Below are 26,380 nucleotides of genomic sequence, written 5' to 3'. Positions count from 1 at the left end.
GTTTTCTTCCAGACTTGTGTGTATGCGTGGGTTTAAAAACAATGGGAAACAGACACTGTTCTGTGAACTGTTTTTTTCTCACCTAATGTTCTATGGAAAGCTAGACTTATTTCTGAGTGCCTATTAGAGATTTTACTGGCATTTCACACAGATCGTATCTGATAGGCACCAAACCTATCACTTCCGATCTATTGCTAACCCAAACCTCTGCCTGAGTTTGTTCATTTACTAACTTAACTCATCCAACATCTGAGCCCACAATAGGGGCCTGTGCACTTGCTAGTCAACCAAATATAAGTCAACCCAGAGTCTCTTTTCCTAAGCCTCCTCGTGCTTAGTCACCAAATCACTCATTTATTCAACAAATATGTATTTCATTGTGCTTGCAAGCCCTGTAGGTATCCTGTGACCTTGTGGTTTGCTCATTCAATAAAATCAAGCATCTATTATGTGCCAGATACTGTGGTTTTGCTCTGGGCAGCCACCACAGTGAACAAGAGAGGCATGGTCCCCTCTGCCACGGTGCTGTTCTTCCAGAGGAGGAAATAAACAATACATCCATGTATTATTTATTGCCGCACAACAAATTACCCAAAATGTAGTGACTTAACTTGACAACATTTATTTATGTCCTTGTGTCACAGTTTCTGTGGGTCAAGAATCAGCGCACGATTTCGCTTGGGACCTCTGCCTCAGGGTTTCTCACGTGGCCACAATCAGGGTGTCGGTCAGGCCTGCAGCCACGTTAAGGATTCATTGAGGGAGCTCTTGCTTCCAAGCTCATTCATGTGGTTTCTTGCTGGTTGTTGGCTACAGGCTGCCTCCATTCTTGGCCACATGCTCCTCTCCATCGGGCAGCTTACAACACCACAGCTCGCTTCATCAGAACAAGCAAGGAAAGACAGAGAGAGAGAGAAATGACGGTTTTTTAGAACATAATCTCATAAGTGACATCCTATCACTTTGCCATTTTCCATGTGCTAGAAGCAAGTCCCTAGGTCCTGCCCACACTCAGGGGAAAGGATTACACAAGGGCATAAATACCAGCACGTAGGGATTTGGGAAAGCCATTTTAGAAGGCCACCAGCCATAAATAAAAAGACAATTCCAGATCATGTTCAGCACTAGGAAGGAAATAAAATGGGGATAAGACAAAGAGCCCCTGGAGTGTTACGGGAGGTTCTCCTGAGTGAGTGGTCAGGGAAGACCTCGGGAGGAGGTAACAGGCAAGCAGAGACCCGAATGACAAGAAAGCGCCCATCTGAGAATATGGCTTCCAGACGGAACAGGAAGTGCACAGTGGGAAAATGGGCTCTATGTGTTTGAGGAAGAGAACGGAGGCCAGTGACATGGAGCAAAGTGTGGTGAGAATCTTGTAACAAACAGATGAGGTAAATATTATCTACATTTTAAAATAATGAGTTAGTTCTCTGATCACACAGTTTGGAAGTCACATAGAACACACAAGGATTTGCACTTGGGTCTATCTGATGCTAAAATCCATGTTTTGATCACACTAGCACCTTGTAGTCCATTGCAGAATCCACTAGAAGGGATGATATCAGTGATCAACCACCCCAGTGGCCCAGGAATGAGCAGTTGCCTAAGACATGAGACTTTCAGGGACAAAACCAAAATAGTCCCAGGAAACTGGTCATTCTAAAGGGAAAACATGGCCAGCGGGCTCTTTCATGTGTCACGAAACCTAGGTTGAGCCAGCAGCCATGAGTCACCTGGTAAGACTCAGATGTGTCTTTCGTTGCTAAGAGAATAACCCCACCTTGTTGCTAAAGTAAGATGCTTACGTACTTCTGTTTTGTTTATGCTTGTTTTTTTTCTAGTCATTCCTGTGGGAGAAGCTGGCCTAACACACTGGTGCAATCATGGCATCTTCAAGCTGGGAGAAGCCTAGGCTGGTTCCTGCCAGTCGTCAGCTCCTGAGCAGGACCTATGGCCGAGGGCAGGGCTCCTTGATCCCTTAGACATCTTTCCCATTGGGCCTTCTGCGTTTGATGTAACTATTGACAGCCTGTGTCCCTTCCTGAATTACACGTCTCTGCCTATTCCACCAAAACACTTGGTGCAGTGCTCGGCCCAAGGTAGGGACTCATGCACGTTCAGTGCCTGAGTGACTGGACAACAACCTGTACACAACAAAGTGGGATGCACAGGGCCATGGCAGCAGAAGATGGACGCTGAACCGCAGCTATTTCTTTGCTTGGTTCACTAAGCCATATCCTGGTGACCTGAACGAGGAAGTCAGTGACTCCAAGATCTCCCCAGTGGGCTTTGGTATCTCTCATCAAGGTGATGGATCCTCCCCTTCTCCAAGATCTCACCCTACAGACCAGCCCTCCTCTTTGAACCTCTCCTACTATAAATTGTCTGATTGGAAGCTCTCCTCTGCTCCCCATTACTCCTCCTCTTCTAATTTCCCTCCTGACCTCCCTATTTTCCTGGAAATGAATGACAATAAGACTGAGCCCTGGACTGCCTTCTCTCCCTCCCTAGAGAACCGCATTCTCAGCTGTGAGCTTCACTCTACGCGGATGACCTCCTGAGAGATCCCAGACCGGATTGATTGCAGTTACAGACCAGCATAGATCATATCCACTATCTCTTCTGTGGTGCACAGCGCCTCTCTGTGGGTGGAAAAATACTCCCTTGCCCCATCGTCAGACTTGGCCTAATGTCTTGTTTTGGCCACGGAAGGTGAGCATAAGTGACAATGTGTCAATTTCCAAGAGAAGCTCTAATTGGCCCTGCATGGTGCTTTGTCTTGTATTCTTTCTTTCTGCTGCCTAATCTCATGCTCAAATAGAAGATTCTCTTTCAGTCTGGGATTCCAAAGGAGAAAACCAAATACTTACTCTCTGTGTTGTCTGTAGAATAGCCAAAGTTGAGGGATCCTAAAAAGCACATCATTGAAAGGTGTCCATTTGCAAATGGGATCAGATCTCTAAGAATGACTGGCTAGGCAGCTTCTGTCCAATAATTATTCAAGATGAAATGTAGAGTTGATACGTTCTGAAAGAGAAAATAAAACAGTGCAAAGACCCAATCTTAGAGACCAAGCAAGAGTTACTTCTGAGAGAGCCAAGTTTTAAAAGATCACTGCCTGCTCCACCTAACCAATGTTGGATTATAAAGTTCAGGGCCTCTTAGTTTGAAAGATAAACTACAGAGATAGTCTATTTATTCTTAACAGAGCGATCAGGAATATTCTTTCAATGCGTCAGACTATGTCACACTTCCACTCAGTACTTACTCATGGCTCCCCATAACACACAAGATCCTCCATAATCTGACTGCCCATCACCTCGTCTCCTTCCCTTTCTTACTTTATTCCAGCCTTCTCTCAAATACATTGAGAATGCATCTGCCACCAAGACTTTGCACTGCCCGTCCTCTCCACCTGAAACACACATTCCCTGCGTAAGCACACAACACACTTTCACTCCCTTTAGGTGTTTGTCCAAGTATTCCCTTATCAGAGAGGTCTCCATGTCCACACAGAGATTGTACTTCCTTGCCCATTGTGGCTTTGGACAATGAATTTTAGCAAAAATCACATGTGTCACTCCTGGGTTGCATTTCAGGGTCAGTGTATAATATTGATTGATGTTTGTAATAAATAAATAGTAAATTTATTTGTATGTATATATTTATACAAACATATATATATATATTTACTTAAGCATTTAATATTGCTCTACGTAATGTATATTTACTTGTTTGTGGAGGTCATCGATGCTGCTCACTAAATATTTCACTTCTCTGCCTCTTCTAGACATGTGGTAAGATTGTGGTTGGGTGAGACCATGTTCTGGAGTTTCCCTTGTGCACAAAAACTGGCCCCTTGGACTCATCCTGGGTCCTAGAATGTGGCAGATAGACCCTAAGATGGTCCCCATGATCCTTAACTTACTTCTGACCCATAGAATATGGTGAAGGTGATGGAGTGTCACTCTTGTATAAGCCCCCATCTTGCTACAAACTCTCTCTGTCTCTGTCTTTGAAGAAGAAAGCTGTCATCAAGTAAGTGGCCATGTTGGAGAAGCCCAGGTGGCAAGTAGGTAGCCTCTAGGAGCCAACAATAACTCCAAGCAAGAAACTGAAATTTCAACCTAAAGCGTCAGGAAATGAATTTGGCCAAACCATGAGCTTGGAAGTGAATTTTTGCCCAGTTTAGCCTGTGATGAGAGCTCCAGCAAATACCTGGGTGTCATCTGGATGAGGCCCTGAGCAGAGGACCTAGTAAGCCATGCCTGTCATTGGTGGTCTCTCCTTCTACCAGACAAGAATTAAGCTTCATGAGGGCAGAGAGTTTGTTCTGTTCATTTGTGTTTCTTCAGCATTAATTGGCACATAGTGGGCACTCAGTAAATGTTTACTCCGTGAAAGAATAAATGGGAAAGAACTTTGTTTTGCTTTTTTTTCACATTTATTTATTTTTGAGAGAGAGAGACAGAGAGAGGGAGTGCGGGAAGGGCAGAGAGAGAGGGAGAGAGAGAATCCCAAGCAGGCTCCGCACTGTCAGCACAGACCCAGATGTGGGGTTCAAACTCACAAACCGTGAGATCATGACCTGAGCCAAAACCAATAATCAGATGCTTAACTGACTGAGCCACCCAGGCATGCTTGTTTTGCTTAACTTAAAAGAGAGATAGTTGCCCGCAATAAATTCGTTAAATGGAATATGTACACATATTAAATGCACTATGTATACATATAACATGTATTGAAATGTCTGTATCAATTAAACTTTGTCCTAGGATTATTATTGAATTCTAACTGTCATTATCCACTAAGATATGATTGGATCCATGGTAGAATTAAATTTATGCCAAAACAAAAAATGAGAACATATAAAATGAGCGTTTCTTAATCCATATATATAAAACAAAATTTCCATTGGTCTTAACTATATCATGAGAAATTGGCTATCAGTATTTTCACCAAACTTGGAGAACATGTCTGGAATAGTCTGACTCAAAATATAGGCCACATAATGTACATGAAGTCACTTAGTGGGATGTGGTGGTTTTAAATATGAACCTCAAAATGAAAGTCATGAGGACGGGCTTCCATTTGGCGTGGAGTCGTTTCTCACATAAGCAACTTCCTAAACATACTATAAAGATTTATTACATAATGATAGTTAAAATTCTCCTGGGCAATGCAAGAGATTAAGAGGGAGCCAGAAATCAAATATGTGGACGTTTTGCGGCAAATGTTATGTTGCCAAGTGGCTTCCCTCTGTCAACTATCAAACTTCTGGATTCCTTTCCAAACGATTTGTGGTAGGCGGAATAATGGTCTCCCAAAGATATCCACATCTTCCTCCTTGGAACCTGTGAATGTCTTCTGTTACCTGGCAAAGAGGAATTAAGGTTGCTGATAGAATTTAAAGGTGCTAATCAGCTGGTTTTGCGATGGGGAGATTATTCTGGATTATCTGGGTAGGCCTGATGTAATCACAAATGTCCTTATAAGTGAAAGAGGGAGTCCGAGGAGTCAGTCAGAGAGAGCTGGGGATGCAAAGCAGCCGGCTTTGAAGATGGAGGGAAGAGGCATACGCCCAGGAATCCAGGTTGGCCTCGACAAGGCAGAAAAGGCAAGGGAACAGATGTTCCCCCAGAACTTCCGGAAAGGAGCAAAGCCCTTGCCAACACCTTGTTTTGGCCCAGCGAAGCCCAGGTAGGGTGTTTGCCCTCCAGCACTGTGAGATAGAAAAACTGTATTGTTTTAAGCCACTAAGTCTGTGGCAGCCTGTTAAATGAGCAACGGGACACTGAGACAGCGCCATCAAGGACAGTGAAGTACCTGAGATTTTGCCCTAACTGCAAGCTAACCAGTCCGGGTTCCCTGGAGGCCGGCAGAACACATGACCACGGGGCCAGAAACAAAGGGCGACTGACTTCTCACTGCCTGTCAGAATGGCACCTGTTAGGATGTCACCATTCTGCAGGGTTCACTGAGCCCAGATTCCCATGGGGCAATGCGGAGAGGGCCAGGTGACATCTGCACATAGCAGCTCGTGTGATGGGAGAGGAAACTTGACATTAGGGAACTCAAATCATTCACATCCGCAGCAAGCACCCTGCTCTTTGCTCCCAAGGGAGGCACTCTGTCTTCCAAAGCGGAAACGTAGTAATAGTAATACGCATGAGAACAGTGGTTTCAGTTTACAGACTATTTTTCACCTCTACCGTCTAATTCAACCTTTTAACAACCCCTTGAAGAGGTAACGCTCCCAAGACACTGAGGCCCTGAAACACTGAGTGGCACAGTCAAGGCCACCCTCCCAGTAAAGGTGGGGCCACATTTCCTGTGGCTTCCCACGCTGCTACTCTCAATCAGTAGATCTGTTTGTGCGGCTCTTCACCCTTTGAAGGTATGAAGCTCTCGGAAAAGAGTAAATTGTTACTCAGCTCTCATCCTGGTGATGTGCCAATGGCAGATGCTAAATTCAGCTGTTAGAAGGACCGTGGGCTGTGGAATTAGATGTTGGTGGTTCAAATCCTGACTATGCTTCTTACTAGCTTCTCTCTCTCTCTCTCTCTCTCTCTCATTTTTTAGAAAGAGAGAGAGAGATCGCAAGTGTGGGAGAGAGAAAGAGAGAGACAGAGAGAATCTCAAGCAGGCTCCACACAGGGCTCGATCCCACGACCCTGGGATCGTGACCTGAGTTGAAATCAGGAGTCGGGCACTCAACCGACTGAGCCACCCAGGCGCCCTTCTTACTAGCTTCTCTAATGTCTAGGAGCCTCAGGCTGCCCACCTGCAAAATGGGGTCATAATTCTTTCAGAGGGATGCTAAGAGACTCGTGCCTCATGCGTAATGTCGTTCAGGTTGTCCCTCTTGGAACTACTTGCTCAGTTTGTCTCTTCCTCATGACTGTGAGCTTCTTGAGGGCAGGGACCACATCCCCTGTGCATTCCCCCCAGCAACTAGCACCATGCCTGCCAAAAAGACATGCTGGATAAACATTTGTTGACCGAGAGTGTACACCTGGCCTCTGGCAGGGGCTTGACAGTTGTTTTCTCTTCCCACTTTCCCTTCTCGAGCCTTGCCTTTCTGAATTGGCTTCCGGGACACGTGGCTGCCTGCGAGGCAGGGGGCAGTTTCAAGACTGAAGGAAGTCTGGGTTCTCTACACCAGTCACTTTCGTTTCCTAAAACTGAACTTTCTGTGAAACATATTATGCAAGAGCGGATAGTGTAGTCACTCACTAGACAGCCTGGAGCAGGACAGAGTCACCCGTCCGGGTTCCTGGCATAGCTGGTGTTGACCCAGTTGTGCAAGTTTGAAACAGAACAACTCTTCTTGTGTTTCCGTGAGCTCCGGGGAAAACTCGCCTGGCAGACCAGCCCTTCATTCTTGGAAAAGCGAGCGACACCCCTTCCCTTTGCAAAGCCAAGTCCCACGTCTCCCTCCTGTGAGAGAGAGGTAGGATAAGTTACCATTGAACTGGTGGACCAGGTCTGCAGCCTCCCATGACGAAGAGGCAAAATGCTTCCACAACTGCAGGTTTCATTAAGTGGGTTCCTCCCCACCTCCCTTCACTCCCCTCCTCTTTTCTGGACTCAATTCTCTACTTCGGAGGGAATCCCCCTCCTTCCCAAATACTTTCCCTTTTCTGTCCCAGATGACCCTGCATGAGGCGAGGCTGTCTGCCTCAAAACTGCACCTCTTATTACATCAACACTTTTACTTCCTGAGGGAAACTGAATTCATCCCGTTAGTAAGAAGGAGACAATATTTACAGCAAAGTCGAAAGCCCAATGATACTTCCATTTCCTAGTGCAGGTGCCTTTTATCAAAAGGGTTAATTAATCCAAGTGAATGCTGTCTATAGCACAATTTCCATAGACGGCTGTTGGCCACTTAGTCCTTTCCGGGTCCCTCAGGCATGATTCTTGCTTGATAAGATCTGCCTTTTTGAGAGTACAGCAATAGAGAAATCGTTATCTGACAATTTTCCTAGCAATTCACTTAAGATTAGAAACAAATCCTTTTTAGGAAAGAGTGGGGGAAAAACCGACCCAATATCTACACCCGTTCCCATTGTTTCAATTTCTCTCTGAAGTTTTACTCTTTGTCAACACAGCTTTAAAGCTGTGTGATTTCATGTCTAAAAGTTCCTTAGTCAATTGACCTGCAACCCCTCTTTCTCTTCTCATTCCCTTATCATGATGTACTTTTGCCTAATGTTTTTGCCCATGTATTGACGGACAGCTATGTGTCTCCAGTTGATTTTCCATAAAATAAATACATTTATTCATTCGGCTCTCCTTACGGGACAACTCATTTCTAGCGCTTCCAGATGGCAGGCATCATTTGCTTTCTGCACATGGCACCTGGCTGGATTTACACAACTCTAGTACCTTCATTTTACAGGGACAATGACTTGGTCAAGACCGTGCAGTTAGCAAGAGCCTCCATTGGTAACCATTACGCTACACTGCCTCCCTGTTCTATCCTCATGTTGTCAGAAATGTTTTAAAATCACTTTGAAGTATTATTCCTCAAAACAAACAAGAGTTATAGCATCCTAACTTTCCAAAAAAATGGTCTGGACCGTTTGACAAATGAATAGTGAAGGTTGATCAGACCCCACTGTACCAACAGCACGCTCGCGGCTGGTGGGGTGATATTCCTGCTGTTGCATAGTTACCTGGTGATGACATCACTAATCTCAACAGATTCTGGGGGGTAGAGGGACCAGCTGCTTGAATCAAGAAATAAAAAGTGACCATGACCAGAAGTGACTATGGGAGGTTCTTTTCCCCCAGGACGAATGTTCTCATTATTTGCATCTTGATCTGTCAACAATTTGATTAGGCTGGCTGAACCTACAGCAAACTAGAGAGAGAACTAAGTTCCCATAGTTTAAATCCTAGGGCCTTTCTCAAAACTAATAGCTAACACTGAGCATTTACCATGTTCTGGGCGCTGTTTTCTGGATAAGAATTTTCATCCCCATTTAACACACGTGGAAACTAAGTCTTGTGATCTTGTGATGAAGCTAACATGTGGAAGAGACAAAGCACTTGTCAGGGACAAGCCACGTTCCCATAATGCTCTGGGGGATGGGCACCACTGGGTTATGCCCAGCCCTGGAAATCCATTCGGTTCAGCTTTGGATGTGTAGTTCATGGGCCACAGTTGGTGGCTGACCTGAGTCGATCCAGCAGCTGATATATGGCGGTGACTCATAGTGAATCTTTTACGGCCTGCATAGCATATTTTTAAAAACCTGCATGTTAGTATATCTGCAGGAAATAAAGTGGAAAGCTGCAAGGATAATGATGATTATAATAGCTACTAATTATTGATCTCTTTCTGTATGCCAAGCATTCTTAACAGCACATTATATACATAACCTCACTTAGGACAGAAAATCAACTGATATTTGCATGTCTCATACTCAAGTCATTATTTAATTATCATTTAACTTCCTTCTTGGACTTTACAAGAGTAAATGACATCATTTCAGGCAGTGTTTGCTGAAAATTCTCGTATGTGGCAATCATACTTGAATTGTGCAATGTATTTGGGCAACATTTGTGTAAAGAAATCTTGCAACAAAATGGGCACACACACATACCATAAAAAATCCAGTTTTTCTATTATTTGAGTGTTCACTAACATTCCTAATGAATAACAAGTGTAGCAAGATTGTGAGGCAGGGAAGATGTCTATGGAGATCTAGTGAAATGGGTGACATATGGGCTTTGAAATCAGACTGTGGGTCCGATCCCAATCATCTTACTTAGCAAGTTCCTGAGCCCTTCTGGGTCTCCTTGAATTTGAAATGCAAATAGCACCTGCCTCAGAGACTTTATAGGAAGAAACAAACACACATCAACCACTGAGCAGAGATCTTGGCACAAGACAGGGTCTCAACAGTAGGAATTACCTCTTCCATCCCTACTTTGGATTCTACTTGCCAGACTTGCGAGTGTTCACTGACTTCTCCTTTCTTCAAGCTCTACGTGCCCCCATTTTGTAGTTCATTTTTTCTTGATTATCTTGATTTGTTCATTTATCTATTCACAAGTTTTTGCAAATACCTACTATGTACAAGTTACTGGGTGACCATTGAGGATACGATGATGAACTAAATTAAAAAATTCCTTTTTGTGTCCTAGTGAAAGAGTCAGGCATTAATCCCGCAAGTGGATGGATAGTTACAAACTGAGATGAATGCTAGCAAGGAAAGGAACACATAACTAGGCTTTAGAGTAGGGGAAGTGAAAGTGAGTAAAGACCAGAAGGGGAAGTGAGAGTATCTACGGCAGGTGGTGCTGTTGCTGGTAGAGGTGGAGGTGACAGTGGAGTTGGCGGTGTGGTGGAGGGCAGGGTGGCAATGATGTTGGACTTGGTGGTAGAGGTGAAAGGGGTGGTGGTAAAGGATGGCATTCACAAAAGGAATGTGCAAGGGTTTGTGAAGGGGGGAAACTCTGTGTGTCTGAAAACCCGAAAGGCCATTGTGGCTGGCACACAGATGGTAAAGGGGAGAAGGGACAGAGACCAGGAGCCATACCACAGACCCTGCAGGGCCGTGTAGTCTACCTGGATTAAGATCCCCAACCTAAGAACAAATTACAAGTCACAGAAGAATTTTTAATATGGGGTAATGTAAAATGATCAGATTTTGCACTGTAGAAAGATCATTCTAGATCTGTACTGGCCAATAATGGTAGCTACTAGCTACACATGGCTATTGAACACTCGAAATGTTGTTGGTCTTGGTTGAGATTTACTCTAAATGTAAAATATGATTTCAAAGGCTTAGTATAAAAAAATGTAAAATATCTCATTACTTTTAAAATATTGCTTCCATATTGAAATGATAAACTTTGGGGTGAAATAAAGTATAATTAAAATCAATTTTAGGGGCACCTGGGTGGCTTAGTCAGATAAGTGTCTAACTTTTGACTTCCGTACAGGTCATAATCTCATGGTTTGTGAGATCGAGTCCCACATTGGGCTCTGTGCTGACAGTGCAGAGCCTGCTTGGGATTCTCTCTCTCCCTCTCTCCCTGTCCCTCCTATGCTTGCACTTTCTGTCTCTCAAAATACATAAACACTTAAAAATTAATTTTACCTGTTTCTTACTTTTTAAAATGTAGCTATTAGAAAATGTAATATATGTGTAGCTTGCATTTGTGGCTCCTGTTGTGTTTTCATTAAAAGGAGCTGCTCTGGATGCAGTGTGAAGAAGGGGATATGGAGAAGGTGAAGTAGATGAGACCAATTGGGAGGTTGTGTCTGTAGTCCAGGCAAGAGGGGAAGCAGCTTGAATTGGGATCATGATAGTGGGAATAAAAGGAGTTGGATGGATTAGAGGTGAAATCAGCAGGACTAAGTCCCATAGCAGATGCATCCAGATGAATGGTGAGTACCACATGTTGAAATAAAGACCACTAGGAAAGGACTAGCCTTGGCCAGAAATATGAGCTCATATTTGGATACGTTGAGTGGATGTGCTCTGAGACATGCAAGTAGACAGATATCTCAAGTAGGCTTAGATGAGATATCTGGGGAGGAGACTTAAATTTGAAAGGAACAGGCAGGTGGATGGACATGAATGATACTCTTTTTTTTTTTAATTGTATTATTTTTTATTTTTAAAAATTTATATCCAAATTAGTTAGCATAGAACGCAACAATGATTTCAGGAGTAGATTCCTTAGTGTTCCTTACCCATTTAGCCCATCCCTCCAGTAACCCTCTGTTTGTTCTCTATATTTTTGAGTCTCTTCTGTTTTGTCCCCCTCCCTGTTTTTATATTATTTTTGTTTCCCTTCCCTTATGTTCATCTGTTTTGTCTCTTAAAGTCCTCATATGAGCGAAGTCATATGATTTTTGTCTTTCTGACTAATTTCACTTAGCATAATACCTCCAGTTCCATCTACATAGTTACAAATGGCAAGATTTCATTCTTTTTGATTACTGAGTAATACTCCATTGTATATATACCACCTCTTCTTTATCCATTCATCCGTCGATGGACATTTGAGCTCTTTCCATACTTTGGCTATTGTTGATAGTGTTGCTATAAACATGGGGGTGCATGTGTCCCTTCGAAATAGCACACCTGTATTTCATGGATAAATACCTAGTAGTGCAATTGCTGGGTCATAGGGTAGTTCTGTTTTAAATTTTTTGAGGAACCTCCATACTGTTTTCTAGAGTGGCTGCAGCAGCTTGCATTCCCACCAACAATGCAAAAGAGATCCTCTTTCCCTGCATCCTCACCAACATCTGTTGTTGCCTGAGTTGTTCATGTTAGCCATTCTGACAGGTGTAAGGTGGTATCTCATTGTGGTTTTGATTTGTATTTCCATGATGATGAGTGATGTTGAGCATTTTTTCATGTGTCGGTTGGCCATCTGGATGTCTTCTTTGGAGAAGTGTCTATTCCTGTCTTTTGCCCATTTCGTCACTGGATTATTTGTTTTCTGGGTGTTGAGTTTGATAAGTTCTTTATAGATTTTGGATACTAACCCTTTATCTGCTATGTCATTTGCAAATATCTTCTCCCATTCTGATGGTTGCCTTTTAGTTTCCCTTTGGTTCCTTCGCTGTGCAGAAGCTTTTTATTTTGATGAGGTCCCAGTAGTTCATTTTTGTTTTTGTTTCCCTTGCCTCCAGAGAGAGACATGTTGAGTAAGAAGTTGCTGTGGCCGAGGTCAAAGAGGTTTTTGCCTGCTTTCTCCTCGAGGATTTTGATGGCTTCCTGTCTTACATTTAGGCCTTTCATCCATTTTGAGTTTATTTTTGTGTGTAGTGTAAGAAAGTGGTCCTCGTTCATTCTTCTGCATGTCGCTGTCCAGTTTTCCCAGCACCACTTGCTGAAGAGACTGTCTTTGTTCCATTGGATATTATTTCCTGCTTTGTCAAACATTAGTTGGCCATACGTTTGTGGGTCTATTTCTGGGTTCTCTATTCTGTTCCATTGATCTGAGTGTCTGTTCTTGTGCCAGTACCATACTGTCTTGATGATTACAGCTTTGTAGTATAGCTTGAAGTCTGGGATTCCGATGCCTCCTGTTTTGGTTTTCTTTTTCAAGATCGCTTTGGCTATCGGGGTCTTTTCTGGTTCCATACAAATTTTAGGATTATTTGTTCTAGCTCTGTGAAGAATTCTGGTGTTATTTTGATAGGGATTGCATTGAATACATAGATTTCTTTGGGTGGTATTGACATTTTAACAATATTTGTTCTTCCTATCCAGGAGCATGGAATCTCCATTTTTTTTGTGTCTTCTTCAATTTCTTTCACAAGCTTTCTATAGTTTTCAGTGTATAGAGTTTTCACCTCTTTGGTTAGATTTACTCCTAGGTATTTTATGGTTTTTTTGTGCAACTGTAAGTGGGATCAATTCCTTGATTTCTCTTTCTGTCGCTTCATTGTTGGTGTGTAGGAATGCAACCCATTTCTGTATGTTGATTTTATATCCTGCAACTTTGCTGAATTCATGGATCAGTTCTAGGAGTTTTTTGGTGGAATCTTTTGGGTTTTCCATATAGAGTATTATGTCATCTGTGAAGAGTGAATGTTTGACCTCCTCCTGGCCGATTTGGATGCCTTTTTATTTCTTTGTGTTGTCTGATTGCAGAGGCTAAGACTTCCAATACTATGTTGAAGAACAGTGGTGAGCATGGACATCCCTGTCTTGTTCCTGACCTTAGGGGGAAAGCTCTCAGTTTTTCCCCATTGAGGATGATATTAGCATTGGGTCGTTCATATATGGCTTTTATGATCTCGAGGTATGCTCCTTGTATCCCTACTTTCTTGAGGGTTTTTATCAAGAAAGGATGCTATATTTTGTCAAATGCTTTCTCTGCATCTATTAAGAGGATCATATTGTTCTTGTCCTTTCTTTTATTGATGTGATGAATCACGTTAATTGTTTTGCAGATATTGAACCAGCCCTGCATTCCAGGTATAAATCCCACTTGGTTGTGGTGAATTTTTTTATTTAATGTATTGTTGGAGCCAATTGGCTAATATCTTGTTGAGGATTTTTGCATCCATGTTCATCAGGGAAATTGGTCTATAGTTCTCCTTTTTAGTGGGGTCTCTGCCTGATTTTGGAATCAAGGTAATGCTGGCTTCATAGAAAGAGTTTGGAAGTTTTCTTTACATTTCTATTTTTGGAACACCTTCAAGACATTAGGTGTTAACTCTTCCTTAAATGTTTGGTAGAATTCCCCTGGAAAGCCATCTGGCCCTGGACTCTTGTTTTTTGGCAGATTTTTTATTACTAGTTCCATTTCCTTACTGGTTATGGGTCTGTTCAAATTTTCTATTTTTTCCTGTTTCAGTTTTGGTAGTGTATATGTTTCTAGGAATTTGTCCATTTCTTCCAGATTGCCCATTTTATTGGCATATAATTGCTCATAATATTCTTATTGTTGTTTTTATTTCTGCTGTGTTGGTTGTGATCTCTCCTCTTTCACTCTTGATTTTATTTATTTGGGTCCTTTCCTTTTTCTTTTTGATCAAACTGGCTAGTGGTTTATCAATTTTGTTAATTCTTTCAAAGAACCAGCTTCTGGTTTCATTGATCTGTTCTACTGTGTTTTTGGTTTCAATAGCATTAATTTCTGCTCTAATCTTTATTATTTCCTGTTTTCTGCTGGTTTTGGGTTTTATTTGCTGTTCTTTTTCCAGCTCCTTAAGGCGTAAGGTTAGGATGCGTATCTGAGATCTTTCTTCCTTCTTTAGGAAGGCCTGGATTGCTATATACTTTCCTCTTATGACCGTCTTTGCTGTGTCCCAGAGGTTTTGGGTTATGGTGTTATCATTTGCATTGACTTCCATATACTTTCTAATTTCCTCTTTAACTTCTTGGTTAGCCCATCATTCTTTAGCAGGATGTTTTTCAGTCTCCAAGTATTTGTTACCTGTCCAAATATTTTCTTGTGGTTGATTTCGTTTCATAGTGTTGTGGTCTGAAAATATGCACGGTATGATCTCGATCTTTTTGTACTTACTTAGGGCTGATTTGTGTCCCAGTATATCGTCTATTCTGGAGAACATTCCATGTGCACTGGAGAAGAATGTATATTCTGCTGCTTTAGGATGAAATGAATATATATATCTGAATATACCTGTTAAGTCCATCTGGTCAGTGTGTCATTCAAAGCCATTGTTTCCTTGTTGATTTTTTGATTAGATGATCTGTCCATTGCTGTGAGTGGGGTGTTGAAGTCTCCTACTAGTATGGCATCACTATCGATGAGTTTCTTTATGTTTGTGATTAATTGACTTATATTTTTGGGTGTTTCCACATTTGGCATAGAAATGTTTACAATTGTTAGGTCTTCTTGGTGGATAGACCCCTTGATTATGATATAATGCCCTTCTGCATCTCTTGATACAGTCTTTATTTTAACGTCTAGATTGTCTGATATAAGTATGGCTACTCCGGCTTTCTTTTGTTAACCATTAGCATGATAGATGGTTCTCCATCCCCTTATTTTTAATCTGAAGGTGTTTTTACATCTAAAGTGGGTCTTTTGTAAACAGCATGTAAATGGATCTTGTTTTCTTATCCATTCTGTTACCCTATGTCTTTTGACTGGAGCATTGAATCCATTAACATTTAGAGTGAGTACTGAAAGATATGAATTTATTGCCATTATGATGCTTGTAGAGTTGGAGTTCTGGTCCTTTCTAATCTTTGTTGCTTTTGAGATATACATATATATTTTTAAAAATTTTTTTTTCATCTTTTCTCCCGTCAGAGAGTCCCCCTTAAAATTTCTTGCAGGGCTGGTTTAGTGGTCACAAGCTCCTTTAGTTTTTGTTTGGGAAACTTTTTATTTCTCCTTCTATTTTATTTCTCCTTCTATCCAGCTTTGCTGGATAAAAAATTCTTGGCTGCATATTTTTCTGATTCAGCACATTGAATATATCCTGCCACTCCTTTCTGGCCTGCCAAGTTTCTGTGGATAGGTCGGTTGCAAACTTGATCTGTCTTCCCTTGTAGGTTAGGGACTTTTTTTCCCTTGCTGCTTTCATGATTCTCTCCTTGCGTGAGTATTTTGTGAATTTGACTATGGTATGCCTTGTTGACGGTCGGTTTTTGTTGAATCTAATGGGGGTCCTCTGTGCTTCCTGGATTTTGACGTCTGTGTCCTTCCCCAGGTTAGGAAAGTTTTCTCCTATGATTTGCTCACATAACCGTTCTACCCCTATTTCTCTCTCTTCCTCTTCTGGGACCTCTATGTTCTGATGTTCCTTTTTAATGAGTCACTGATTTCTCCAATTCTTAAGTCATGCTCTTTTGCCTTAATCTCCCTCTTTTTTTCTGCTTCATTATTCTCTGTAAGTTTGTCCTCTATATTACTGATTCTCTGTTCTGCCTCATCCATCCTTGCCTCGGCTGCATCTATCCATGATTGCAGCTCAGTTATAGCATTTTTAATTTCATTCTGACTAGTTTTTATTTCTTTTATCTCTGCAGAAAGGGATTCTAATCTATTTTCAACTCTAGCTAGTATTCTTATAATCCTGATTCTAAATTCTGGTTCAGACATCTTGCTTGTATCTGTGTTGGTTAAATCCTTGGCTGTCATTTCTTTGTGCTCTTTCTTTTGGGGTGAATTCCTTCATTTTGTCATTTTGAAGGGAGAAAAGGAATTAATGAGGTAGAAAATGAAAATTAAAAAATTAAAATTAAAAAATTAAAAAAAACACACACAAAATCAAATAAATGATGCTAGATCCTAGGTGTGTTTTGGTCTGGGTGTTGAAAGTGGTTTCACAGATTAGAGGAAAAAAGGGGGGGAAAGGAAATCGTTTGAGAATTTGAAAAAAATGAATACACTGAAGTAGACTAAAATGAGATGATGGGAGTAAAATATAATTTAAAAAAATTTACACAAAAGTAAAGAATGTAGTAGAAAAAAATTAAGGAAAAATATTTTTAATAAAAATTAAAAATAAAAATGAATTTTTTCTCCTTCTGTATTCAAGAAAAAGAAAAGAAACAAAAAAGAGAAAAGAGAAAAAAGAAATCGTTTGAAAATTTGAAAAAGTGAATACAGTGTAGTAGACTAAAATGATGGAAGTAAAATAGAATTTGAAAAAATTTGCATGAAAGCAGAAAATATAGTAGAAAAATTAAAGAAAAATATTTTTAATAGAATTGAAAGTAAAAATGAAGTTTTTCTCTTTTTGCATTCAAGAAAAAGAAAAGAAACAAAAAAGAGAAAAAAGAAAAAAAAAGGAAATTGTTTGAAAATTTGAAAAGGTGAATACACTGAAGTAGACTAAAATAAAATGATGGAAGTAAGATAGAATTTGAAAAAAATTTACACAAAAGTGAAAAATATAGTAAAAAAGTTTAAAGAAAAATATTTTTAATAAAAATTGAAAATAAAAATGAAGTTTTTTTCTCTTTCTGTATTCAAGAAAAAGTAGTGTAAAAGAGAAAAAAAAAAAAGAAAGAAGATGAATGGATGGACCTGCTAACAGATTGAAATAGGACCAAATTACTTCATTTTCCACTAGAAGTCAGACTACGACGCGCTTTATAGTCCATAAACTAAGTAGGCAGTGAGACATGTGTTCTTGAAGAGCGAGGTTGGCCCAGTTGGGCGGGGCTCAGTGTAACGGCTCCGTTCTCCACTAGATGGCGCTGCTAGCCTACTGGGGTGGATTGTTGCGGTGCTCGTAGGTGTGCTCGTAGGTGCATAGGTGCATGCGCGGTAGCATTGAAAATGGCCCCCACCCAGCTACCCAGTCTGTTCTCCCCGTCAGCAATCGCGCACCCGTCGTCTGTCTTCAGCTTTTGTCCACTTCCCGCTTTTTCACTGTCCGTGACCAAGACCCAGGCAGTACCTCTCTCCTGAGTTTTGTCTCAGGTGCGGCTGTTTCCCCCGGCCCCTTACTTCTGAAGGACTGCGGCTTTGGCCCGTTCCGCCCCTCTGCGGGAGGGTCTCACCGAGCAATGGCCGAATGAGCAATGGCTGAATGTCGGCTGCACCCAGGACCGCTTGCCGGACCCTGCTGCTGCCGGTGCCCCGAGACTGCGGCCAGGTGCCAGCCTGCCCCGGAAGAAGTTCGCGAGATAGTATAGCGGCAGCTTTTCACGGATTACGGAAAATGACAACACACATCTAACACCGAGCCTCACCCTTAACGACCCTGTTCCAGCACCAGCGGATGTGGCCGTTTTCTGGGGTCTGCTGGGACCAGGTGGCTTCAGCAGTCTCTACCAAATGTCCTTCCGGCAGTGGAACCGCTTTTTTCCGTGTGGCCCAAGAACCTTCCGGACCCCACTCTGCTCCTGGGGATTCGCCCTTCCCACCAGAGCATCGCAAGGTATCGAGCTGCATAGTTGCAGACTTTGCGCTCCCCTTGTTTACAGTCTCAATGGAATTTAAACCCTCTCCTTTCTCCTTTCTCCCTTTTTAGTTTAGTCCCTGTGGCTGTTTCCAATTTTCCACTTTCTCTCCAGCTGCTTTTGGGAGGGGTGCTTTTCCTGTAGTCTCCCCCCACCCCAGTCTCCATCCTCTCTCCTCTTGCAAAAGCACCTCCCTTCCTGAGCCTTCTCACTCCCCAAGTCTACCTCTCCGCGCCGTGTACCTGCTGAATTCTGTGGTTCAGGTTGTGCAGATTGTTGTGTTAATCCTCCAATCAGTTTTCTAGGTGCGTGGGATGGTTTAGTGTTGGTCTGGCTGTATTTCATGGACGCAAGACACACAAAAAACTTCCATGCTGTTCCACCATCTTGGCCCCTCCCCGTGAATGATATTCTTCAGGAAGCAAGTAGCCAGTGTGGAGTGGCCTTGCACCTGGACTTCAGATATAGGGTAGGGAAGGATAAGTTTGAAAAGGAGAGTTGAAAAGGAAAACCAAGCGTGTGGTGTCATGGAAACAAAAGGAGAGAATGTTTTAAGAAGGAGGGAGCAGTCAGCAACGATATCTGCTATGACAGGTTAGGCAGCATGGAGAATAAAAAATATCTAGGAGTTAGCAACATGGTGGTCATTGACGACCTTTGCAAGTGTTGTTTGGGGTGACGGGTGCCGAAGCCAGACTAGGGAAGAGTGAAACCTGGACAAGAGGTGGGGAAAATAGGGACAGTGCATATAAAGAGCTCTTTTCAGAATTTGGACTATGAAGGGGGAGAGAGGGAGAGAGAAAGAGAGAAGCTGGAGGGAGATGAGCTTTTTTTTTTTATTTAAAAAAATTTTTTTTTCAACGTTTATTTTTGGGACAGAGAGAGACAGAGCATGAACGGGGGAGGGGCAGAGAGAGAGGGAGACACAGAATCGGAAACAGGCTCCAGGCTCTGAGCCATCAGCCCAGAGCCCGACGCGGGGCTCAAACTCACGGACCGCGAGATCGTGACCTGGCTGAAGTCGGACGCTTAACCGACTGCGCCACCCAGGCGCCCCATTTTTTTTTTTTTTTTTTAATTTTCGGGAGATGAGCTTTTTTGTTGTTTGTTTTTAAAAAACAGCTGGAGGAGACTGGAGCATGTGTAAATATTGGGAGGACTGGTCTGGTTGAGGTGGAGAAAGTATGAGAGAGAGAAGGGAGGACAATCAGTGTGTGGCTCCTGAGAAGGAAGGGAAGGACAGTGTCCGGACTGGACAAGTGGGGATGGACGGACCACGTGGGACCAGTCACCCCCTCTACTTGCAGGAGGGAGGAGTACTGGTGTGGAAGGAAGTTCAGAAGTGGGAAGTTGAGGGGATTTCTTCAGATGGCTTTAATTTTCTCTGTGAAGCAAGAAGAGAAGTCATCCCTGACAGGATATGAGGAGGCAAAGACGGTCAGTGGCAGAAGGAGTGTGCTGAAAGTGTCAAATATTATTGCGGAGGGTACAGGTGACTTAGTGAGAGAAGTGGAATAAAACTGCCCGCTGTCCTCGAAGAAAGCAGGCAGGAGGGAACTTTTAGGTTTGGGATTTTGTTACGTAGGAGAAACAGAAACATGAGGAGAAGAGACTGCAGGGGCTCTAGAATTTCTATTTGGTAGAGCAATCAGATGCAGAAGTGGGAGGACCTGAAGTTTTTTGTGTAGTATTTTCTGTGCTATGATAGTGAGAAGACCCCAACTGTTCATAGTGAAGAGGAGGAAAGACTTATGGAGATTGAGGAGGAGGTAAAGCCCTCATCTTCAACCCCGTGTTTGGCAACACTAAGCAAACTTCTACGAAGGAAGATTGTGAACAAGAAGGCCTGTGCACTCTCTCAATTCCCCGAGGTCTCCTGCGGGCACCCCCAGTACACCCCCACCCCAGCAGCTGGCATGAATGTTCCCACTGTCTGGTGGCCACATCCTGTGGGTTTTTGCCCTATAAAAAGAAGGAAGGAGCTCCTTCCTGGGGAACCGGAAGTGTTTGGGCCAAGTATGTTGGACTCTACATACAACGCCCAGAGGATGGGAAGTCCAGGGTCTGCTGACTCCTCCACCAGTGAACTCCAGTTTGCTCCGAATGTTTGCCTCAGTCTTCACTAAATAAGCAAGAAAGAGAAGGAAGGAGATGACAAGTGGATTGGGGAAAGAGGAAGGAAATCAGTGGGCTCTGAGCAAGACGCAGGAGGCGTGAGTTAGTCATTTAGAGCTTGGACGACTGTAGGTAATGACCAAGTCTGGGGAGTGGCCGGTGTAGCCCAGAGGAGATCTTCTGGGAGGAGGAGGTAAAGGGACTGAGAGGCTTTGGGAACAGTGAAGCCACCTGGGCTTCTGGAGGATCCTGGGAAGAAGTCTATAAACCAGTGCCAAAACCTTCAACAAGTGGGGGGAAGGGACTAGGCGGTCACAGATGGTGACAGACACAGGAGGCCACAAGTCAAATGGCATGATGTGAGCCCATAGCCTCAGAGAAACTGGTTTTCTTACAAAAGATTGGGGAAGCAACAATTTTCTTCAACTTGCTCAGGGAAAAGGGTTTCTGGATCTGATGATGCTCTTTGCAGAAAACCATGAATCACCATGGAGCTATCAATTTAATCTCATCACATGAACTGGGATTTAGCACAAAGCATTTTAGTGACCTAAGTGGGCAGGAACTGTTACATGGTAAAAAATGTATATACATTTTTTGGATCTTTACCAGTGACCGAGAGCTCAAAGGAGCCATGGCTGGAGGAAGGGTGGGAGGACACTGGCAGGACACACTCGAGCAGACGGGTGGCTTGGCCCGGACGACTCAAGTGACAGAAAGTGACGGCGACAGGCAGCCATTGAAGGAAGAGCAGCAGTTAACATGAGGAGAAAGGAAGGACTTGGCAATTTTTTTTAGTGACTCAAATTTAACTTTGTTAACATAGGCTTTTTAGAATGTCCTCAGGGTGCCTGGGTGGCTCAGTTGGTTGAGCGTCTTACTCTTGATTGTGGCTCAGGTCATGATCTCACAGTTCATGGAATCGAGCCCCGCAACGGGCTCTGCACTGGTATGGAGACTGCTTAGGATTTTCTCTCTCTCTCTCTGAAATAAGATTTAAAAAAGTTAAATGTCCTCAAAAATTTTTGTCTGCATAGACAATCAAGAAGTTTGCTTCAGCTTTCTGACTGAATATTTAAATTACTAAATTTACAAAGTTAAAAACCTGTCTTTCCTTAAGATTTTAGCTTTGACTAGCTATTTATAAATAGTAGGCTCAGAAGGTGGCATTGGTGAGTTTTACCAAAGGAAAGGAAAGGAAACGTTTAGGGCAATTTTAAGTCTGAATATAGATGCAAACTCTAAGGAAAATATTAGTAAAGAAATATGTCCAGTAAAATATAAAAAGAGTAATATACGCAGACTAACTTGGATTTATCCTAAAAATGCAACATTGTCTTAACACTGAATTGATTAATGTAATCACCAGTATTAACAGAGTATGAAGTATACATTTTATTTTATTTTCTTATTGAGGTGTAACTGACAGACAATACGATATTAGTTTCAGGTGTACTACATAGCAAGTCTACATTTGTATACTTTGCAAAACAGTCACACAATAAGTCCAGTTAACATGCAAAGTCACCTTACCAAGTTAATGTAATATTATTGACTATATTTCCCATGCTGCACATTACATCCTCATGACTTACTTATTTTATCGCTGGAGGTTGGTATTTCATAATCCATTTACACCCCTGCCCCCAATCCTCCCTCTCCTCTGGCAACCAATCCATTCTCTGTACCTATGTGCCTGGATTTTGTTTTGTTTTAGCATTTTGGATTCTACATATAAGTGAAATCATGCAGTTTTTGTCTTTCTCTGTCTTATTTCACTTAGCATAATATCCTTAAGGTCGATCCATGTTGCTACAAATGGCAAGATTTCATTCTTTTTGTATGGCTGAATAATATTCCATTATATATATATTCCAATAATATAATGGAATAATATATATATGCACATATGTATGTATATATTTACACACACATATATATGTATATATATGTGTGTGTGTATACATATATATGTCACTCTTCTTTATTCATCCATTGATGGACACTTAGGTTGTTTCCATAAAATATCTTGGCTATTTTAAATGATACTACAATGAACATAGAGATGCATAAACTTTTTTGAATTAGGGTTTTCATTTTCTTTGGACAGATACCCAGTTGTGGAATTGCTGGACGATATGATGGTATTTGTATTTTTATTTTTTTTGAGGATCCTCCATACTGTTTTCCACAGTGGCTGCACCAATATACTATCCCACCGATGATACATAATGGTTCCCTTTTCTCTACATCTTCACCATCATTTGTTATTTCTGGTCTTTTTGGTAATAGTCATTCTGACAGGTGTGAGATGATACGTCAGTGTAGTTTTGAACCATGGTTATACTTTATAACAGGACTGAAACTAGGAAAGGCAGTGGTCACATAGCTCACATCCCTGGGCTTGAGTCATGTCATGACTTCATTTTTTCTATCCACACAGAAGTCAGCAACCCCTACCCAACTGGCCACACAACATGGTTGGACTCAGCAGTTATTTGATTTCAATATATTTTCTGAAGAGTCAAAGAACTTGGAACTTGATAAAAATCCTACCTTCTTTTCACACTCTTCCTGCCCAGTGAGACCATGTAACCATTACAGATATCAAAATAATACTGGTTGTTCACTCATGGTTTTGTGTATATGTTTGGAAATCAAGCACTATATTTCTTTATTCTGATCTTTAAAAGAGGCCGGCTGCTGTGTGGCAAGGTTAGAAGTCACTGATCAGACTTTTCTCCCTTGTAGTCCCATTGTGTGTCTGCAATGGCCACTTCAGGTATTTCTGTTCCATTTCTCCAGACCTAACTGATGTTCTGAAGAGGCAAATCTATTCACCAGTCAACAATTAGTAGTTGATTAGTGCTACTATGTTGTAGGGGCTGGAGACACTTCACTGCAAAAAGAGAATAAAATCCATGCCTGCATGAAATTTACATCTAGCTATGTCCAGCACGTGTGTGTAAATTTGGAATCTACTTTTCTATTGCCTAATGGAAGTCTTGCAATAGATGAAAATCATTTGCCTTGTCTTGATAGTTTTGTGTGTTTGGACCTATACTATAACAACTTAACTCTTATATTATCCTGGTGGTTTGGCCCTTTGCTTCTGGGATGGTCCACCAAAGAACTTGAGGGAAATCTCTTTCTCTTTCTTTTTCCATTTCTCAAATATTTCCTGAAATATTTACAAATTCTCTGAATTAAAAAAAAGGACATTTATGAATTAACTCAACATTGATGCTTCTAATCCCCAGATATATATATACCAAGAATCTTGAAATCAATGTAGATCTTCAGTCATTTGGGCCAACATATGGTACATCAATTTTATTTGGAGAGGTTTTAGTTTTCCTTCCTCCCTTCCTTCCTTCCTTCCTTTTAGAATTAACACTGAAGTCATTCTGCCAAGGATATCTTCAATTTTCTAATCATTACAGTATGATAAATTCAGTCCTCGAATGGACTTTGTGAAAGTTGGGTGATGAATTGCCCTGAGTAGGCATGGAGTGATATTAGGAAGATGGCAAGCTGAAAATGAGCATTCCAGAGGGGATAAAACCATTTGAATACAACATTAGAAGATATTATGATATTATGTTTCTAAGTCATTTGAAATTTCTGAGTTAGTTAAGAATTTAGTTTTCTTTCCATCAATAAATACCTTAGAGTTAGTTTGGTTGTGAGAGAAATCAATGTCAACTTATTAAGGTAAATGGGAGATATTTTTGTTAGTGATTATATTTATTTTATGACTTGCTAGAGAAATAGCATGTTTTCTTCTTCCTTCTCTCAAAAGACTAGCAAAAGGCCAGTTCCTCCATTTTGGAGGCCTTTGCTCACGGAGAAAAAAGGATTTTTAAAAGATAGTTATTGAGATAATTTATGTACATTAATCAGCCTAAAAATGCAAATTTATGAGCTTTGGCAAAGATATACAGTGTGTAACCACCACCGCAATCATGATACAGAATGTTACCACCACTGCCAAAATTCTTGTATGCCCCTTTTCAGCCCAGTCGTCTCCTAGCATGCAGCTCCCTGGTATCTCCTGGTATGACCTTTTGTCATCGTTTTGCTTTGGGTAGAATTTCATATAAATGTGCTCTACAGTATCTATCTGTTTGTATCTGACTTCTTTCACTTTGCATAATGCTTTTGAGATCCATCCATGTTCTTGCGATGTATCATTTCTTCCTTTTAATTGCTGAGTAGTATTATATTGTTTGCATATAGTATTCTAGTATAGATATACAACAACTTTTTAAATCTATTCACCAGTTGATAGATATTTGGGTTGTTTCTAGCTTTGAATAAAGTATGTGACTTTGTGTGGACTTACGTTTTCATTTCTTGAGGGTAAATACCTAAGGAGAAGGATTGCTGGGTCACAGATTAAATGCATGTTTAATTTTATAAGAAACGGTCAAACTTCCCCAAAGTGGGTATAGAATTTTGCATTCCCACCAGCAATGTATGAGAGTTTCAGTTGTTGTATATCCTTACCAACACTTGGTACTGTTAGTCTTTAACCATTCTGGTGAACATGTAGGGATATCTCAGTGTGATTTTTTTCCAATTTTATTGAACTATAATTCACTTATAGCATTGTATTAAATATGTACAACATAATGATTTGAGATATATATATATATATATATGTATATATATATATATATATATATATATAAATAAAATGATTACCCCCATAACTTTAGTTAACATCTATCACCTCACATAGTTGTAACTTTTTTTATTATGATGAGAACTTTCAAGATCTACTCTCTTGGCAACTTTAAAATATACAATGCAGTATTTGTTAACTATAGTCATCATGTTCTATATTACATCTCTAGAACTTATTTATCTTATAACTGGAAGTTTGTTCCTTTTGACCCATCTGAAGCAGGCAACTTTACTCTGAGAGATTTTGGTTGATCTTTCAAGGTTCCAAGATGTTTCAAAGAAAGAGACATTGCTTTTTTTAAAATTTAAAAAAAAATTTTTTTAACGTTTATTTATTTTTGAGACAGAGAGAGACAGAGCATGAACGGGGGAGGGGCAGAGAGAGAGGGAGACAAAGAATCTGAAACAGGCTCCAGGCTCTGAGCTGTCAGCACAGATCCCGACGTGGGGCTCGAATTCACGGACTGCGAGATCATGACCTGAGCCAAAGTCGGCTGCTTAACTGACTAAGCCACCCAGGCGCCCCGAGACATTGCTTTTTGTATGAGAGTTAACAGAAGAGAACCCTACAGTCAAGCCCATACCGAAAAAATGAAAATCAGTTTTGGAGATAGAACTAGAAGACTGTATACTTCAGGAAAATTGTGAGAATTTTTTTTGAGACAACAGAACTTTAAAGATATGCTTTTATATTAACTGAAGATATTCACAGTTGAAATTGCCAAAGTCTACTTAATACTGTATCTTCTTAACTTAAATCCCCAGGATACTTGGATCTCAGTGAAAATTTGATTGTTGAAGAATAATTGAAACATTCAACTTATATGGCACTCCCTGCGTACCTTGAATTTAAAACAAATCTATAGACTCCAAAAAATATTATTTGCTCTAGGAAAACCTGACCTTAATCTTGGTGAGTGTATATACTTGGCTCTTTACCTAACACTTATCAGTGGCCAGAAAAGGTAGAAGACTTGAATTTTCCCAACACTAAATTATACAATTTAACCCACAATGCTTCTCAGACACTAAGCATAGTAGATGTTAGCAATAAAATCTTTTATTTTGCCACAACTTAAACAACTTGACCTTTTCAGGTAGGTGTTGAAGACACTACCAGATACTTCCTTTTTCTTTGAAAGTAAGCAGGAAAATAACACTTTCTCTAAGGAGCAACTTGATTCTTTTCAAAGACTGACGAC

This window comes from Herpailurus yagouaroundi, unplaced genomic scaffold, assembly GCF_014898765.1.
Source record: "Herpailurus yagouaroundi ecotype Mexico unplaced genomic scaffold, PumYag 28, whole genome shotgun sequence".
Lineage (NCBI taxonomy): Eukaryota > Metazoa > Chordata > Mammalia > Carnivora > Felidae > Herpailurus > Herpailurus yagouaroundi.
Note: the sequence above shows the minus strand (reverse complement) of the source record.